The sequence below is a fragment of the Podarcis bocagei genome (assembly GCF_964188305.1).
Source record: "Podarcis bocagei genome assembly, chromosome: W".
NCBI classification, from domain to species: Eukaryota; Metazoa; Chordata; class Lepidosauria; order Squamata; family Lacertidae; genus Podarcis; species Podarcis bocagei.
In genome coordinates, this window is record NC_138131.1 from 79496230 (window position 1) to 79516086 (window position 19857).

The window sequence follows — 19857 nt, forward strand, 5'->3', positions numbered from 1 at the left end:
GGCGGCTTCCAGCAAAAGATTAAAATACAGTAAGGAGGAGCTCTTTCAATCTATTTTCCCCATGGCTTTGGAAGCTCACCTGATGGCCTCCTTGTAGTGCATGAGGGCCTCCTGGAGCTTCCCCTGCTGTTGCAAAACACTGGCTAAATTTGAATGCGCAGCTGCAAACTCCGGGAAGACCTGCGGGGAAGAAGCTCACTCTTAGTTTCCCTGAGAAGCATTCTAAAGAGACGGAGGCTGCTCTTTGAGGCTCAAAGGTTGTGGGCGTGAAATAAATCCTCATTTGGATTGACTTGCAAAAATTAAGGAGGAGGAGGAACCTATGGACTGCCTTTTTAGCATGCATTGGAAATACTGTTGGGAGATCAGACTGTCAAATGACCAATGCCATATTTTAAAGAGCCCCTCTTTGATGCTCAAATGTGGCAGGGGCTGGCTGCAAAATAAATCACCGTTTGGAATGATTTGTGGTAATAATAATAATAATAATAATAATAATAATAATAATAATAATAATGGGCCTATGAACTGCCTTTTTCGTACGCATAGGAAATACTGTTAGAAAATAAGACTGTCAGGGGATCAAGCTCAGCCGACACAGAGAACAGCATGTGCCCAGCTTTTATTTCAATTTCTGTACCGTTCCTTAACACCTTGCATTGTTCTTCTGATGAAAAAGCAGATTTTTGGTCATTCCAGGAGGCCTAGGAATATAAAAAGGGGGACAGACCCTCTTCCTTCCAAAAGGGACTTATCGGACCATGCTTTGTCGAGCCTCAAAATGCTACTTCACTTTCACTTCTTCACCATTATTTCCGTTATTGATCAAGAAAAATTTGATCGGCGATTTTTAAAAAGACCCAGACTAGGAGTCCAGGGTACGCATGCCTAACCCTTATATGTCAATTTAATTGTTGTAATTCTCCACGCACGTACCTCAAGAGCTTTCCGGTAGAGGCGGACAGCCTCCTCGATATTCCCTTGTTCTCGCTTGATGTTCGCCAGGTTATTAAGAGAATCCGCGTGAGTCGGACATAAACGGAGAGCTGTATTGTAGCATTCCTCGGCTTCGGCAACCTTCGAAACACAAAACAGAGTTTTTACACGAATATTAGTATGTCTTTCACAGGAGCCCAAAAGGCTGCTCTGTGATGTGATGGCTGGATTGAGGTTTGATACGGCCCCTCAGCTCCTGACGGTAACTTGGTATTAGAGCGGTTCATAAAAAACTCTTTTTTTGAAAATGCCTGCTCCAAAGTTCTTCTCTTACCAACAGTAGAGATTATATAGCTATATCTGGAATGGCATGCATATCAGTTAATATCTTTTATATATATATGCCAGCTGTCCTTTGTCAACAACCAATTGTTGCTGTTTTTTATATTGAATATATGCTATATGGTAACTGTTGCACCTCATAGGTAACTCAAGCCTTCTGCACGTCACAAAAGATGTATTTTATCAAAGTCATTGTTGAACTGAAATACAATTAAGAAGTATATTAATAGTGAAATGCAATTAAGAAGAAGCATATTAACAGTAAAACCCCACAATTGTTGAGCCTTTTTTAAGGATTTGACCCCAGAGGTGCTGACCTTTTTTTAGGATTAAAGTTCTTGAGCTTTTTGGGGGGAAGTTTTGCCCTAGTAAATAAACCGCCACGAGGGCCGGATTAAATCGACCAGAGGGCCAGATTAGGCCCCTGAACTGGACTTTGGACATGCCTGGTCTAAAAGAACATTGGGAAAATTTAAATTCTTTGGCAGGATAGCAGGAAATATGACAAAACCAATGCATTTTGAGATCTAGGAGAGATGGGTGGAAGGCCCCCAAAGTGGACTTTGGACATGCTTGGTTTAGGGGAACATAAATACAAGAGCAGACTAATCCGATTCAAACTCTCTTTCCCGCACACTTACCGTCTTTTGCAAGATGTATTTAAGGAAGACAGTAAGGGAAATGGTTTTGGTCATACTAAATCAAAATTAAGAGACAGAGTTGCTAGATAGTAAAAGAAAATCATTGCCAAAAACGTATAAGAATGGCATACAAAGGATGAAGAAGTTAAGTCGGTTATGATTAAATGGGCTCAAGATTTTGGTCATAACATTGAATTAGATAAGTGGGAAAGATTATGGGCAAAAACAATTTATTGAATGTACAGCACTAATTAAAAATTTAATGAAGGTGACGTATAGGTGGTATTTGACGCCGACTAAACTTGCTAAAATATATATAACTCAAGATAAGGCACGCTAGAAATGCAAGGAGAAGGAAGGGAATTTCGTCCATAGGTGGTGGATGTGCACTAAAGTCAAAGTCTACTGGGATATGATTTACAAAGAATTGAAAAAGATCTTTAAATATACTGTTATTAAAAAAACCAGAGGCTAATTTTTGAAAGTGATTTACAAATGCTAAAGTAAATTGTTTTAAGTAGAGTAAGAAGGTAAATAGGGCGATATATGTTCAGGTAGGCAGCTGTGGTGGTCTAACGCAGTTGAAATATATAAAAAATATATAAATTGTCCAGTAGCACATTGCAGACCAACTCAGTTTGGTCTTGGTAGAAGCTTTTGTATCTGAAGAATTGGACCTGCATACAAAAAATTATACCAAGAAGAAGCCAAGTTTAGCAAGCCCTGTTTAGGGAAGCTTTTAATGTTTGACGGACTATTGTATTTTAATATTTTGTCGCCAAGAGTGGCTGGGGAAACCCAGCCAGATAGGCGGGGTATAAATTTTATTATTATTATTATTATTATTATTATTATTATTATTATTATTATTATTATTATTATTATCATCATCAGGTGCTACTGGACAATTTTTAAAGGGTGATATAGAAATGCTAAGAGGATCGTGACTGCTTAAGAAAGCCAGGGAGTGGGAGCGGGGGAAGGGGGAGGGGAGTCGACGCTTGGTATGAGCAAAGTTGTATGTGACGATATGACAAAGGAAAAAATAAAAGAGGACTTCTTCTAGGTTCTGTACCCCAAATCCCCCCCCCAAAGAGCCCAATTTCGAGGTCACCATCATCCGGAAGGCTTTTTTCAGCAAACCCTCTGACATACAGAAAGCAAAAGGGACCGGTTTCATTTTCTTTTTTTAATTTTTATTTTATTTATAACATAGTCCACAACAACTCATACATACAAACAGACCCACCACCATTGACTAATTATCAAAATTAAACTCCTATCCCCTTACACAAAGAAAACATAACATAAAAATAAAAGACTTTATTCTGTTAAATGGCCGCCTTATTTACCTCTTGTATACTATTTCTTTTGTATGGGATTATTACAATTTTTCCTAATTATGACTTAAACCACAAAGTCTCCTGTAGAAATTAATTGAAACAAGTCCAAGTGTATATTTTGGGGCACTGTTTGGTAAAGTATTCTCTGCATTTTCCCCATTCCTTTTGGAATTCTTGTCTGGGTTGTGCCCTAATTGTCTCTGTTAATCTGGCCAATTCAGCATGGGGTAAAAGCCTAAGAAAAAGCTAAACAACTTCAATCCTAAAAAAAGTTCAACAATTTAAACCCTAAGAAAAGAGCTCAACAACTTCAATCCTTAAAAAAAGTAAACAACTTTGGTCGGCCCTTATGGCCCTTCACTTCATCAAATCTGGCCCTCTTTGAAAAAAGTTTGGACACCACTGCCTAATAGGAAAGTTTCTGTATTTTTTTTTCACAGGCCCACCAGAAATGTATAAGTGTCCCTTCTTCTTTACTGCACCTCCAGCACAGTTTTTTTGTTTTATACATTTTAGCTATTTTGGCAGGTGTTAAGTACCATCTATAAAACATCTTTTATATAGATGTTCCCCCCACCCCAAGGCAAAAGGGACCAGTTTCTTACGCTGCCTTTCTCTTTCAGCGCGTTGGCCAGGTTGCAGTAGGCGTCAGGGAAGTGGGGCTGGAGCTCAATGGCCCTCTTGTAGGTATCGATTCCCAGATCGATCAGCCCCTGTTCGTAATACACACATGCCAGGTTGCCGTGGACAACAGCGTGGTTGGGACTCAGGCTCAGGGCCCGTAGGTAGGCTGCAACGGCTCTGAAATGAGATCAAGGACTGGTTCAGTTTCATTGTCACCAGGGTGGATAAAAATCTGTTTTTTAAAAAATAAAATGCTTTGGGAGGACGATTAAGAGGATCGAGGCGGGCCGGGACTGCTGATTCTTTTAGATTTGTTAGCGGCCTTCGACATGGTCGATCACAAACTTTTGGACCACCGCCTTGCCAACGTGGGGATTCAGGGCACAGTCAGACAATGGCTGTGCTCCTTTATCTCAGGTCGGGGACAGAGGGTGGCGCTAGGGAGGGAGTTGTCGCTGCGGCACTCCTTGTTGTGTGGAGTGCCGCAGGGCACAATCCTTTCCCAGATGCTTTTCAATATCTTTATGCGCCCCCTTGCCCAGATTGTCCGGAGTTTAGGGCTGAGTTGTCGTCAATATGCTGATGACACCCAACTTTATCTGTCAATGGACTCGGCCCCAGACACACTGACCAGATGCTTGGAAGCCGTGGCTGGGTGGCTGCGTGGGAGCCAGTTGAAGTTAAATCCTTCGAAGACAGAGGTCCTCTGGCTGGGTCAGGACAACATGGGGTTGGGGGGCCAACTCCCATCTCTTGTGGGGGCGCAATTAGTGCCAGAGCCTTCTGTCAAGAGCTTGGGTGTAACCTTCGATGCCTCTCTTTCCATGGAGGCACAGGTTGCAGCCACAGCAAAGGTGGCATTTTTCCACCTCCGCCGTATTAAGGAATTGGTTCCTTACCTTTCTCGCCCTGATCTGGCCAGTGATCCATGCGATGGTCACCTCCAGGCTTGATTATTTTAACTCGCTCTATGCTTAGACTCACTCTGACACTCACTCTGGGATTTGGTATATAAATTTTCCCGTGGCTTTTTTTGCTGGCCCATGTAGCACCAGCATGGATAGCTGGCTTGGGTGAATAGCTGATGTTTCCTCCCTTTGTAGTCTTGATGAGGCTGCATTTTAAGCTGTATTTTAATTAACTGGGGTTTTTTTCTATTCTATTTTATTGTAATTTATATTTGGTGTTAGCCGCCCTGAGCCCGGCCCTGGCCAGTGAGAGCGGGGTAGAAATAAATAAATAAATAAATAATTCGGGGAAGAATTATTTGTTTTAAGTTTTTCATGTGTGCGAAAACTCAGTCCAAGTTTTTCTTGGGGAAAAATGTTTCAGCACATCAGTTAAGCAACATGGATACATATGCTACCATGTTACTGTTTAAGTGAAATAAATTGCTTAAATTGTTATGAAGGAAATGTTTCTTTTCTCCTTCCAATCAAGTGCAGCAGAAAAGTTGTTCAAATAAAAAGTGTTCACTTATTAAAACTCACCATCATTTCGTCACAATCGGGCTGTATATAGCAGAACCAAATCATTTTGATATAACTGTAGAAAAGACTCTGAAGTTAGGATTCCAAAAAGGAAACCTGCCTCCGTTTGTCAATATTAAGAGGATGCCAGCAAGGCTGAACCTTCCGGTAAAAGGGGGATTTAAATCAAGTCTTATGGATTTGGGATTTAAATCAATTTGCTTTAAATAAAATCAACCCTCTAGGCAACAATGGGAGTTAGTTTGGGTATGGGTGCAACCACTAAACTGAGAATATAAGACGTAATGTGATTATACGCAAAACCAATAAAAAACATTTATATAAAAAAGAGAATATAAGCTCTATGCCTATTTGCTTACCTGTCAAATATACGCGCCTCCTTCAAGACGTTCCCCAGATTAATGTAAGCATCCAGGAAGTTGGGGTCCAGGGTCACCGCCTGAAAATATTTAAGATAATAGATTTTTGTTACTAATAAAGTCATACCTCAGGTTGAAGTAGCTGCGGGTTAAGCATTTTCGGGTTGTGCTCCGTGGCGACCTAGAAGTAACAGAGCGCGTTACTTCCGGGTTCTGCAGCTTGCGCACGTGCAGACACTCAAAATGATGCCACACGCATCTACGGAAGCAGCAAATTGTGACCCGAGCATGTTCGCTTCAGGATGCGAACGGGGCCCCGGAACGGATCCCGTTCGCATCCAGAGGTACCACTGTATAACAGCATGGTTACTTTTAAATAAGTGGGTCAACTTTGACCTAGGCTGCCTCCTACCTACCTTCCTACCTTATCGATCTACCGACTTTATCTTATTATCTATCTACTTGCCTACCTATCTTATCTATCTATCTATCTATCTATCTATCTACCTACCCTATCTATCAAATCTATCTACCTACCTACCATCTAATCCAGGTGTGGCCCAACTTGGCCCTCCAACCCCCATCATCCCTACCTAACAGGACCAGTGGTCAGGGACAATGTGAGTTGTAGTCCCAAAACAGCTGGAGGGCCAGGTTTGGCCATGCCTGAATCTATCTACCTACTCAATCAATCAATCTAACTAATCTATCTATCCATCTACCAACCTTTCTTATATATGTATCTATCTAATCTACCTACCTAATCTATCTATCTAATCTAATCTAATCTAATCTAACTATCTATCATCTATCTAATCCAGTGTTTCCCAACCTTTTTTGGGCAAAGGCACACTTGTTTGATGAAAAAAATCTCGAGGCACACCACCATTACAGCCCCGTGACGTCAGCGCGCAGCGTCACTTGAGCTCCTTCTCCTGCTCGTTCAGGGCCGCAGTGGCGTAGCGTGGGTTGTCAGCACCCGGGACAATGCAAGTAATTTGCGCCCCCTAACCCGTGGATTTGCGCCCCCTAACACTAACCCCCAGATGTTGCGCCCGGTGTGGCCGGCCCCCCCTGCACCCCCCACGCTAGGCCACTGATCCATAGCTAAAAGCAGAAGTCAACAAATGTGTCCTGTTTTTTGCTCTTCAAAATGTGGCAACCCGAAGACCCCCAGGGACCGTCCAACCAGCCTAGGAAGTGTGCTCTGGTCGCGGGGGAGGAGACACGAGGCATTGCCATCCACACCTGGAATTGAGGAGGAGCTGGAAAGGTCCTTTGGTTTCACACCCAGGACCCATTTTTTCTCTCTTCTTTTGAGAAAGGGGTGGGAAACGGGATTTGGAGGGCGCATGTGTGCGTGTAGCTGAGCTCCAGTTGCTCTGGGCATTTCTGGACGGGGCCGGTAGCGTCTCTCCTAACCCCTCCCCACCCCGGTCTCCAGCCCCCCCCCGCCCAAAGGCTTCCCCCTACCTGGCCAAAGTTCCACCCGAAGCTGGAGATGCGGTTCGCGCTGCCCACGAAGAGGACGCCGAACTCGGAGAGGACGTATTCCTTGCGCTCAGCGCAGCGGCGCAGCTAGCCGCTCAGGGGCCCGGGGCGGCGCGCGCGTCCTGCAGCCAGGGGCGAGTGCCATGGGGGCGAGCCATGGCAGGGCGCGCTGCGTGGAGCCTCGCTGCAGCCTCCCCCTCAGCTGTAGGGAGGCTGAGGCGGTGGGCAGAGGCCAGAGCGGAGCTTGCGGGCAGTTCGCCCGCAGACGCATGGCTCAGGCACGCTGCAGGCACCGAGGTGTGGCGCCCAGTGCCCCCCGCCTCGCCTAGCTACCAGTGGCATAGGAAGGGGTCTGCGGTGGGTGCGGGGCTGAAAGGACAGACAAGGCTCCAGCAACCACCCCCACCGCCAAGTCCGCCGGTCCTGCAATCCCTTGCACGCTGACTTGGAAGTACAGTGGTACCTCGGGTTACATACGCTTCAGGTTACAGACTCCGCTAACCCAGAAATAGTACCTCGGGAGGGGCAGAGAGCTGCGAGTGCGCCCCCCGCAGATGTTGCGCCCAGTGCGGCCGGCCCCCCCTGCACCCCCCACGCTATGCCACTGCAGGGCCGGGTCGCCGCCGTGAGGGAAGGGCGCCGGGGCGCTGCTGCTGCTGCTGCTGCCGCCGCCACTCCCGGCAGGCATGGGCCCAGCTGAGGCGGCGGCGGCTGTTGTGGTGGTGGCGGCGATAGCGGGCGGAGGAGGGAGCGGCGGCGGGGCCGAGGTAGCCGGCGGCGGCGGGGGAGGCGGCGGCGGTGGAGCAGGAGGGCGGCCGAGGCCGGTGAGGGAGTAGGGTTGCCCGGGGCTTGAGGAGCAGTCGCCGGGAGTTGCTGCTGCTGTTGCTGCTGCTGCCCGGACATGCCGGCCACCTCCTTGTCCGCTGTCTCGCGCTCCTCCCTTTTGCGCGCGCTGCCCCACCGCCGCCCCATTGGCCGGGTCCTGTCAGCTGATCCTGTGTTATTTCCTATGTGTGTGTGTGAGGGGAGAATGGAGAGAGAAACCTCGGCACCACCACCGCGGAGCCGCCCCCGGCTCGACGCGGATCCTCGCCGCCGCCGCCCCGCCTCTCGCCGCCCGACTCGCCCGCCTCCCTCCCACGGCACACCAGGCAATCTCTCGCGGCACACTAGTGTGCCGCGGAACACCGGTTGGGAAACACTGATCTAATCTATCTATGCAAGGAATATCAACTGTACGAGAAATGGTACCAACTAATGGTACTAACAGGACACCGGAGGCCCATTGCAGCTGAAAAAATGCCTCCAGTTTTAATATAAAAAAGAATGGGAAACGTTTACTGCATATTGACAAAAGCAGTGCACACAGGTTAATACATTAGCAGGATTAATTTTTTTAAAAAACCCCACCTGTAATGGTTAAATTTAAAGTAGAATCATAGAATCATACAGCTGGAATAGACCACAAGGGCCATCGAGTCCAACCCTCTGCCAAGCAGGAAACACCATCAGAGCACTCCTGACATATGGTTGTCAAGCCTCTGCTAACTGGGACTTTTCTCTTGCTTTTCTTTTGTGCAAATACCCCCTTCCCCCTGTACCTACCTACCTCTCGACCCTCCCAAGGCCTGCTACCTGAAAGCCATCGAGACCCAACCCAACTTTGCTGTGGCATGGAGTAACCTCGGCTGTGTGTTCAATGCGCAAGGGGAAATCTGGCTGGCGATTCATCACTTTGAGAAGGTAACTGTTACAGAGTTTCTGGGCTCTAGATGGGAAGGCCTGGAAAAATAATGATAATGATAACAATCCAATATAAGCCCCATTAATTGGGCTAGTAGCGTTCTCTCTTCTTCTGTTAAATAATGTTTTATTAATTTTTCATTAATCACAATCCATTAGAAGCCCCATTAATTGGGTTAGTAGCGTTCTCTCTTCTTCTTTTAAAGAATTTATTATTTTCATTCATAGCAATCTGATTTAAGCCCTATTAATTGGGCAAGTGGCATTCTCTTTGTAAATTATTTTTTCATTAATTTTTTCATTAATAACAATCCCATATGAGCCCCATTAATTGGGCTAGTGACATTCTCTTTTTAAATTATTTTTTATTAATTTTTTTATTAATAACAATCAAATATAAGCCACATTAATTGGGCTAGTAGCATTCTCTCTTCTTTTAAATATTTTTTTATCATTTCTTTCATGAATAACCTGATCTAAGCCCCATTAATTGGGCAAGTAGCATTCTCTTTTGAAATATTTTTTTACTAATTTTTTTCATTCATAACAATCCAATTTAAGCCCCATTGGGCTAGTTGCATTCTTGCTGCCGTCGTTGCAGACATAAGAAGTCTTATACCTAGTGAGAAGGCTTCTGGCTTTTTTGACAAATGTATTTTCAAACATTTTCTTTAAATTCATCATATATTATTTCCCAGAAAGCCTTGACCAATGTCACATAATAACAGATGCATATTAGTATATCGCTGCTTCGCAAGATGTTGCAGGGCTGAATGAAGTGGTTTGTAATAACACTGTCAAAATTGGATGCAATTTTTAAATATATACAGTGGTACCTCGTTTTACATAGACTTCAGGTTATACACTCCGCTAACCCAGAAATCGTGCTTCAGGTTAAGAACTTTGCTTCAGGATGAGAACAGAAATCGTGCTCTGGCGGCTCAATGGTAGCAGGAGGCCCCATTAGCTAAAGTTCAGGTTAAGAACAATTTCAGGTTAGCAAAGAAGGAAAACTACCCAAGACTTTCTTTTCAATGACGAAAAACTGTAATCTAATTGATGTTTGGAGACTTAGACATCCACTGGAGAAACAGTTTACATTTTATTCGGAACCAAATCAGTCAATGTCAAGAATAGATCAAATTTGGGTCTCGAATGAACTAACTCCAAGAATTCGGCAAATTGAAATTCAGCCAAGAGTAATTTCAGACCACAGTCCAATAAAATTGGAAATTAAAGGTTATGAAGAAAGATCATTTAGATGGAGAATTAACGATTACCTCTTGGGTGATCAAAAAATCATACAAGAGGCGCAAAAGAAGTTGATGGAATATTTTATGGACAATGCCAATAAGTCAGGTAAATGGCTCGCGTGGCAAATTAAGAAAAGAAAGGAACAAAACATAATCAACAAAATTATTGTGGATGGAGAAGAGATTGAGAACCCGAAAGGCATTAGAAAAGGATTCTTGGACTTTTATAATCATTTGTACAGCAACAGAGAAAAGAACAATTTGAAGAGAATAGAAAGATATTTAAAAGAAAAAAAGGTGCAAAAGATCCCGACAGAAAAGAAAGACAGACTGAATGCCCCAATTGAGAATGAGGAAATAATAGAGGTCATAAAAGAATTGAAAAAAGGAAAGGCTCCAGGACCAGATGGATTTACAGCCAGTTATTACAAAGAATTGAGGCACACCCTGACGGTACCACTGAAAGAAGTTATGAATAATATTTTGAAGGAAAAAGATATTCTGGAAACTTGGAAAGAAGCCTTCATCATACTTATTCCCAAGCAAGATTCTGATTTAACACACGATCTCATTGTTAAACACAGACTATAAGATTTTTGCTGGAATATTAGCAAAAAGATTAAAAAAGGTATTGAGAGAATTTATTCACGATGATCAAGCAGGGTTTCTTCCAGGCAGGCAGATGAAACATAATGTGAGAAATATAATAAATGTTTTGTAATATCTGTCTGCTAGGAATGAGAAACAAGCTATACTAATGTTTGTAGATGCGGAGAAGGCATTTGATAATACAGTGGTGCCTCGCAAGACGAAATTAATTCATTCCGCAAGTTTTTTCTTCTTGCGAGTTTTTCGTCTTGCGAAGCACCGTTTCCCATAGGAATGCATTGAAAATCAATTAATGCGTTCCTATGGAAACCGCTTTCAAGGCTGGCGGTGCGGAGAAGGGCTTTTCTCCCCACCGCAAGCCTTCAGGACAGATACGGGAACAGAGGGGAAGGGGCGCAGCGCTTCTCCTCTGTTCCCGGGGCTTGCGGTGGGAGGAGGGTTTTTCCTCCCCACCGCCAACATTCAGAACAGCATTCTGAATGTTGGCGGTGGGAAGGAAAACCCTCCTCCCACCGCAAGTCTTCAGGACAGCCACCCGAAGGCTGGCGCGGGGAGAAGGTCTCTCCGCCCCACCGCCAGCCTTCGGAGAGCCTTCCGAAGCCTGGCGGCGGGAGGAGGTCTCTCCGCCCCACCGCCAGGCTTCGGAGCAGCCTTCTGAAGGCTGGCGGTGGGGCGGAGAGACCTTCTCCCGCCGCCAGGCTTCGGAGCAGCCTTCTGAAGGCTGGCGGTGGGGCAGAGAGACCTCCTCCCGCCGCCAGGCTTCGGAGCATCCTTCCGAAGCCTGGCGGCGGGAGGAGGTTTCTCCACCCCACCGCCAGGCTTCAGAGCAGCCTTCCAAAGGCTGGCGGCGGGAGGAGGTCTCCACACCACCGCCAGCCTTCGGAGGAGGTCCGAGGACAGTGGGGAAGACGCGCTGCGCTTCCCCGCTGTCCCGGAGATTTCCCTATGGGCTTTCGTCTTGCGAAGGAAGCCCATAGGGAAATTCGTTTTGCGAAGCGCCTCCAAAACGGAAAACCCTTTCGTCTAGCGGGTTTTCCGTCTTGCGAGGCATTCGTCTTGCGAGGCACCACTGTATATCATGGGAATTTGTGTTAAAAAATTTAGAATTTATGGAAGTGGGGAACGATTTCTATAATGGAATAAGGGCGATTTATACAGAGCAAAGAGCTAAATTGATTGTGAATAATGTAATAACAGAAGAAGTGAAGATATGGAAGGGTATAAGACAGGGTTGTCCTCTCTCGCCACTGTTATTCATAATGGTTCTGGAAGTCCTCTTGAGTGCAATTAGACGAAATGAATTGATAAAAGGGGTGACAGTAGGTCAAAACGAATATAAAGTTAAAGCCTTTGCTGATGACCTGGTAATAACGATAGAAGATCCTTTAAAGAGTTTAAATGTGGAGATGGAATTTGGCAAGGTGGCCGGGTTTATATTAAATGTGGGAACCAGTTGACGGAAACCAGCCGTCATTTTGGGGTGCAAGGCAAAGAAAAAACACACACAAAGGCAAATGTCTCCATGGACGGAGGGCAAAAAAGCTCCTTCCTCTCTCTCCTCCGATTTTATTATCCTTTGTTCTCTCCAGCCGCATGGCAGCATTCCAATGTCTCACGTTACCTCATCCGGTCAAGCTTTAACCCACCCACAAACCATATAGGGTTACAGTGCCCAGAGGGGAGAACCTAACTCCTTATAGGGTCAATACATTCTAATACATTGTAAGCTCAGAGTGCTGGTCACCGAGGTCAGCAAGGCACCAGGTGGCACTACAAGCCTTTTCCATGACTTCCTGGCTCCCACATGCCCTCTTTCTTTATTTATTTAATCAGAGTCATATATGTCAGTACCAATACGGTTATATCGAGCGCGATAGGCGACTCTTGTGAGACCGGAAGCGGGCCGCGGACTGGAGAACCATGCAGTACATACAGAAATTAAAGAAGGAATACATTGTATACAGCAACACAAAATAATGCAAATAACTACTATAATGATCACTAAAATCAATAAATGTCGAAGCCAACTTCCATCCGGAAGCCAAGAATATAACCATGCCCATGGATCAACGGAAGGAGGGGGGGCAAACGGATTGTGGGCTACCATGGTTTCCATATGGTCGATTGTCGCAGATATGCTGACATTATTATCAGGAATAAACATGCAACAGTGAGAATGAACAAGCGCACAAACTCCTCCTTTTGAAGCTAAAATCACATTCAAAGTATAACGATTCTGTAAAACCACTTCTCTCATTGCAGACACCTCCTGGTTGAGTTCCTTCAAAGCTTTTATGGTATCATTGAATAATCCTTCAGTCCAATTTGCTAGCCGATGGAGGTCCCTATAGTTCATTGCTGCACCCACCGAGGGCAGCAAGGCCCGAGAGACCTGGGTACCGATATATTGATTTATGGGTGAATTTACCTCCCGACGATTTCGTAGTCTAAGAGAAGATGGTAACTTATCAACCTTATACAACAACGGAACCACGAGACCCAATGTACATGTGCCTGTGAGGTTTCGAGGAATGGCTTTGTATGCTTTTTCGCCACAAAGCAACCATAACTCTCTTTGGAGTAAATAGCTGATATTACTACTCTGTTGGGACCAATTAAAGGCTTCAGTAAATAAGGAACTGATATGAAATTGCTCATCTGTGACATTTGCTAAGCCAGGGATAGAAGAATTCAGACTCCAATTTGCATGGTAGGTTTCTTTCCTAGTTTTTAGCCATGCACTGGTATCGCTTCTAAAGCACTGAGATTGGTCACTGTATGTTCCTGTAAGAGAACAAGAGCTATTAAACATGAATTTCAATGTATATTGACAGTTTGGATATATGCCCCATGATTCTTTCCCCTCTTTAATTTGAAAACAAATGGGGGCAGGCTCATGGAGGGTCAATTGTACTGGAGGCCAAAAAGTTTGCTTAGGGGATATAATATCAGTAAATTGAAAAGATCCATTGACAGGCACGCCATGAAGCATTATGCCTGAATGACTGGCAAAGGGCGGCATGTGCATACATAACCAACATTTAGAAGCATGCAATAAACTGGTAAACTTAATCATATCTTGTACAAAAATATTATTCCTCCATATCTTATGATAATTTTCTCCCCTAAAAGTCTTATTCAACAATGCTGTTCTTATAGTTCGAGAGTGGCTGAGCCGTGGATACTGCCAGCCAGAGTAGGATTCAGGCGACAGCTGCTTGCCAGCCGATAAGGTGAAATATGGTGGCTGCAACTGGATTGTGTCGTCTGCTTCTCATCCTTGTATAATGATGCAGCAAAAGATGGCAAGGCAAATGGTTAGGAAGGCACTTCTGTAGTTGAAGGGACTCGCCATGGCCGCACGCATCGAGCTGGAACCCACAAAGGCTTGTCCTCGACGTCCACTGCCGCGTACCCTCGTCCCCACGTGATCAGCGGAACAGGTCCATGCCACGCGGGATCAGGCAAGCGTCGGTACACCACCAAGGGGCGGGGGAGTGCCTCCTCCTTCCTAAAATGCAATTCCGCGGGAGTATGGGTCCTATTATGTGGATATAAAAGATGGTTAAGTACAAAAAGAACTTGGTGAACAGCCGAAGGGATATCTGCCGTTGGTATGCTTCGGCCGCCAAGCTGTTTAAGCAATAGTGTTTTGAACGTCAGGTGTGCTCTTTCCACTATAGCTTGACCTGTGGAGTTAAAGGGTATGCCATGAGTTAATTTCACATTCCACAACATACAAAATTCCGAAAATGTTTTAGAAATATATGCTGGACCATTATCAGTTTTGATACGCGCAGGTTTACCCATGACTGAGAAACAGCGGATAGTGTGCTGAATGACATGCCGAGCTGTTTCCCCCCTCATGGGCGTAGCCCATATGAATCCAGAGTGGGTGTCCACCGTGAGGTGAACCTTGGAGAGTGGAGCCAACACAGGTGTGTGTGTGACATCCATCTGCCAACACGCCAATGCAGACGTGCCCCTAGGATTGACAGCATCAAAAGGAATGGCCAGCTGAGATTTAGAACAAGAAGCACATTGGGAAACTATATCCCTTGCTTGGGCCAAAGGAATAGAAAAATGCTTTGCCAATGCTTTCGCAGGAAGGTGAAAGGTGTTATGACCTAGTATAGGGTCAGAAAAGAGAGAAAAGGTAGAAATGTCCCTCAGAGCCACATCTGCTCTTGCATTGCCCTCTGCTAAATACCCTGGGTGTGATGTGTGGGAGCGAAGATGTGCAACATAATAAGATAACTCTCTGTGCTGAAGTAAGGCCTGCAGGCCAAGAAACAAGGAAAACAAGTCAGAATCCAAGGAAGGAGTTATATAAGATATTGGTAAACTAGCAAAAAGGCGATATACATACTGAGTATCCACAATAAGATTGAAAGGTTGAGTAGGAAAGGATTGAAAGGCAAGAATCACAGCTGCTAGCTCAGCTCACTGGGCAGAAGACTGTGGAGGGGTATATAAACATTTCCATTTTCCTCCCTCCTCCCATGTCACCACCCCCCTACTTCTTGTTCTATCCATGAAGAGGGTTAGTGCAGAGGGGAGAGGTGTGAGAGACAAGGGGGTAGCCAAACATAGGTGACCTGTGTCAGAAATGTCAAACGGTCATCCTTTGGAGGGTTAAAAATGATGACACCTATAAAATCAGCTAAAGCAATTTGCACGTGAACGTCCTTTGATAACAATGTCTGATGTGGATTCAATTACTGAATAAATGTTCTTCGGTGGGGTATGTGGTAGATGTAACCATTCTATAATGCAGATAGTCTTCTTCTTGTTCCGCCTGAGCATATAAAATTCCTGTTGGCAACGATGTAGCAAATACGGCCAGGTGCAGCTCGTGTGCAGCACCTCTAGGTGGCGCATGTGGAAAGGTTTCAATGCTTCACCCACAAAATGTTGACAAAGTGTAGGGGAGTTCCGCATGCCTTGAGGACAATCCACTGATAACGTTGCGAATCGTGATATACTGGCAATGTAAAAGCAAACTGTTCCTTGTCTGCTGGAGCCAGTGGGATGAAGATGGTTCAATGTGGCCGAAAGTCAATTGTTCAGAGATAAGCTGTTCAGAAACAGGATGGTGCCATTGCTGCGGATTTTTCTTTTGGTGGAGGCCACCGTTCTACCCACACTGAGGTATCGGTGATCCTGGTTCGCCACGCTGGAAACGTTGTATCGGTGGCTACAGGCTGGTTTTCATTGAGCGCTGCTGCTAGCAGATGAATCTTGTGGGTGGCTGTATCACCAGACTGACAAATGCGAAGCATGGCTGCTGTGTCTGTGGCAGGATTGTGTATTATCGGTCTTAACGCAACCTTACAATCCTCTTTGGCATATTCAAAGGCCAATTGTTTGATAATTATTTGTTTGGCTTCAGGATTTTCAATTTGTCTACTCACTGCTGTAATCAGCCTGTCCATAAAGGAAGAATATGATTCTCTTGCCTCTTGCCTGATTGAACCCCACCTTGATTGAATACTGGTGGGTTCTGGGATTTTTCTCATTGCTTGTTGAGCAGCAAGAGCAGTATCCCTCAATAAAATCTGCAGCAGTGTGGCTTGTACTGAAGCCTGAGCAAAGGGCCCACGGCCCATCATAGCATCCATCACATCTGCGAGGGTAATATTAGGATTATTCCCTCTTGCTTGTTGCAGTAAGGCAGGAGCATAACCATGACAGGCGATTTCCCATTCATGAGCAAATAATACACCAGCTGATGGAGGTAAAACTGTACGTGCCAAAAGCTTGATGTCATCTGGAACCAACAGCTGGGCTAATGTGGCTTCCAAAAGAGCCTGTGTGAATGGTGCTTGCAGTCCATTTGTCCTGACTGACAATTGGAGCTCTTTCAAGATTTTAAAGTCAAAAGGTTGGTGCTGGGCTTGAGTTCCTGCTGGAGCACCAGCAGGGGGCACAATAACAGGGAATGCCATGGTATCCTGAGATAAGGAACAGGCAAGGGCTGCACGTTGAAAGGGGGTAGCTGGTTCTGCTGCTGAAAGAGCAGGGTCATTTCCAGCCAGACCACGATATTTTTGCAGGATTGGGTCCTCTAGTGAGGAACTATAATCTGGAGGCTTGGGTTCTGGAGCTGCTGGCAGGGCAAGGATTGGAACAAACTCTAACACAGCAGACTGGATTAAAGAAGCTGGAGGTTGTGATGGCAATGCAGCCAGGGAGATATTTTTTGGTGATAAAGAGCCCATAGCGTAATGAACCTTGCACCATGCATTTAAAATCCGAGTACTGATGCTGGGGAGCTCATGAAAATGTTCACCAATCTTGTCCCAAAGTTTCAGTTCCCAAGTCCCATTTGCAATTACACCCAAGTCCCAGGGAGAATGTTCATCAATGGCCAGAATGAGCTGTATCAAATCACCCTCGGGAACTTCCAGTTTGTTGGAGGAGAGGAGAAATTTTAAGTCTTTTAAAAATTTCTGTTGGGGAGTAGTCAAAGAGCTGCCCATTTTTCAAAAATCAATATAATAGAAGGGATCGAACTCACCGGGATCTTTTTTAAAGATGTAGAGCGCTTTGCAATCCTTGCCGGACGTAGTGAGTCGATGATAACCACTGCTTGGATCAAAAATCCTCTCAGTTTCTTTTAAAATCCTCTTAGTCTGCCTCAGACTGTTTGCTTCCAGTTGCTTCTTTTTTCCCTTTTAAAAACCTCAGCCGTATCCTTTTATTCTGCCTCAGAGAGGGCACCACTTGTGGGAACCAGTTGACGGAAACCAGCCGTCATTTTGGGGTGCAAGGCAAAGAAAAAACACACACAAAGGCAAATGTCTCCATGGACGGAGGGCAAAAAAGCTCCTTCCTCTCTCTCCTCCGATTTTATTATCCTTTGTTCTCTCCAGCCGCATGGCTGCATTCCAATGTCTCACGTTACCTCATCCGGTCAAGCTTTAACCCACCCACAAACCATATAGGGTTACAGTGCCCAGAGGGGGGAACCTAACTCCTTATAGGGTCAATACATTCTAATACATTGTAAGCTCAGAGTGCTGGTCACCGAGGTCAGCAAGGCACCAGGTGGCACTACAAGCCTTTTCCATGACTTCCTGGCTCCCACAATTAAATAAGAAAAAAACCAAAGTAATGATTAAGAATATGGACCAAAGTGCAATAGAAGTAATGCAACGAGAATCAGGGATTGAAGTGGCGAAGAAGGTAAAATATCTGGGAATATGGTTAACTCCAAGAAATATTGATTTATTTCAAAACAACTATATACCGGTGTGGAACAGAATCAAAAAAGTTTTGTAAGTTTGGGGAAGGATGAAACTTTCTTTTTGGGGTAGAATCTCAACGATCAAAATGAGTGTGCTTCCAAAGATGTTATTTTTGTTCCAAATGATTCCTATAATTAGGGGGACAACGACTTTCAAAGAGTGGCAAATTCAAGATATATCTGGCAGGGCAAAAAGCCAAGAATACAATGTAAGTTATTGACAGATGCAAAGGAAAGAGGAGGCTTTGCGCTGCCAGATTTGAAATTATATTATGAAGCGTCTTGTCTCTGCTGGTTAAGGGAATGGATAAAATTAAAAAACAATAAACTGTTAGAGTTAGAAGGATTTGATAATAGATTTGGGTGACACGTGTATTTGTGGTTGGAGAAGAAGAAAAGTCACAAGGGTTTTGAGAATCACATTTTCAGGAGCTCCATAATAGAAATATGGGATAGGTGTAAAAATATATTAGAACCCAAAGTTCCACACTGGTTGTCTCCATTAGAGGTTATGAGTGTAAAGAAAATCAATATGAGAGGGAATTGGATCACTTACGGAGAGCTAATAATTAAAGAAGGGGGGAAATGGAAAATGAAGCCATATGAACAAGTAAAAGAACATGTGTTTGATTGGTTGCATTATTTTCAGGTAAATGAAATGTTTAAAAAGGATTTAAAAGAGTGGATATACGGAAAAAGAATCGAAATTTCAAATAGAGATGATAAACAATGATTATAAGATATTGTCAAAAATGTATAAAATGTTGTTGGATTGGCAAACGATGGACGAGGAGGTAAAGTCGGTTATGATACATTGGGCCAGAGACTTTGGTTATAATATACAATTGGCTGACTGGGAAAAATATTATGAAAATGGAAAAAGGAAAATATTATGAAAATGGTATATAGATGGTACATAACACCGGTTAAGTTAGCAAAAATGTTCAAAACATGTAATAAGTGTTGGAAATGTAAAGAAAAAGAAGGATCTTTTTTCCATATGTGGTGGGAATGTAAGAAGGTAAAGGGTTTCTGGGAAATGATATATAATGAGTTGAAGAAGATGCTTAAATACACATTTGTAAGGAAACCAGAAGCCTTTTTGTTAGGAATAACTGGAAGAGAGATAAATAGAAAGGATTACAAACTTTTCCAATACGCAGTAACAGCGGCAAGAATATTAATGGCCCAAAAATGGAAACAAGAGGAGCTACCGACCCTTGAAGAGTGGAGAATGAAACTTATGGACTATGCAGAACTGGATAAACTGACTGGGAAGATTAGATATCAATGGGATCACAAGTTCATCGAGGACTCGGGAAAGTTTACAGATTATCGGAAAAGCATATGTGACGAACAGACAACGCTAGTGGGATTTAAAGAGGCTTTGTGAAAGTTAAAGATGTATTGTAAAAAAGAAATAGAACTGAAAGGATAATATTAAATGGCAATATAAATTTAGAGAATGCATAAAAATAGAAAATATGGATTGGTGGAAAAGCTTGTGGAAGTCCAAAAAGTTGAAATTTGTGAATACTGTTTGGGATGGCGAATTTGTAAATAGGAAAATTTAATAAAAATTATTATTATTATTTAAAAAAAGAACAATTTCAGGTTAAGAACAGACCTCCGGAACGAATTAAGTACTTAACCCAAGCTACCACTGTATAATATTTTTTTAGTTTTCACAAAAAACCAAATCATTAAATTAAATAATATTTTTTTAAAAAACAACTGTATACACAATCAATGTTAATCCCACATTATGGGATTATTT

At 44.0% G+C, this 19857-nt stretch overlaps 1 pseudogene across 1 annotated transcript in view; it reads left to right on the plus strand.

Moving 5' to 3' along the window:
- The first annotated feature begins 8831 nt into the window (after nucleotides 1-8831).
- LOC308578216 overlaps nucleotides 8832-19857 on the plus strand; it is a 34636-nt pseudogene continuing 23610 nt past the window's right edge. Inside the window, exon 1 of the transcript in view lies at nucleotides 8832-8969. The product of the transcript in view is annotated as an uncharacterized misc_RNA (transcript). The remainder of the gene's footprint in view (nucleotides 8970-19857) is intronic.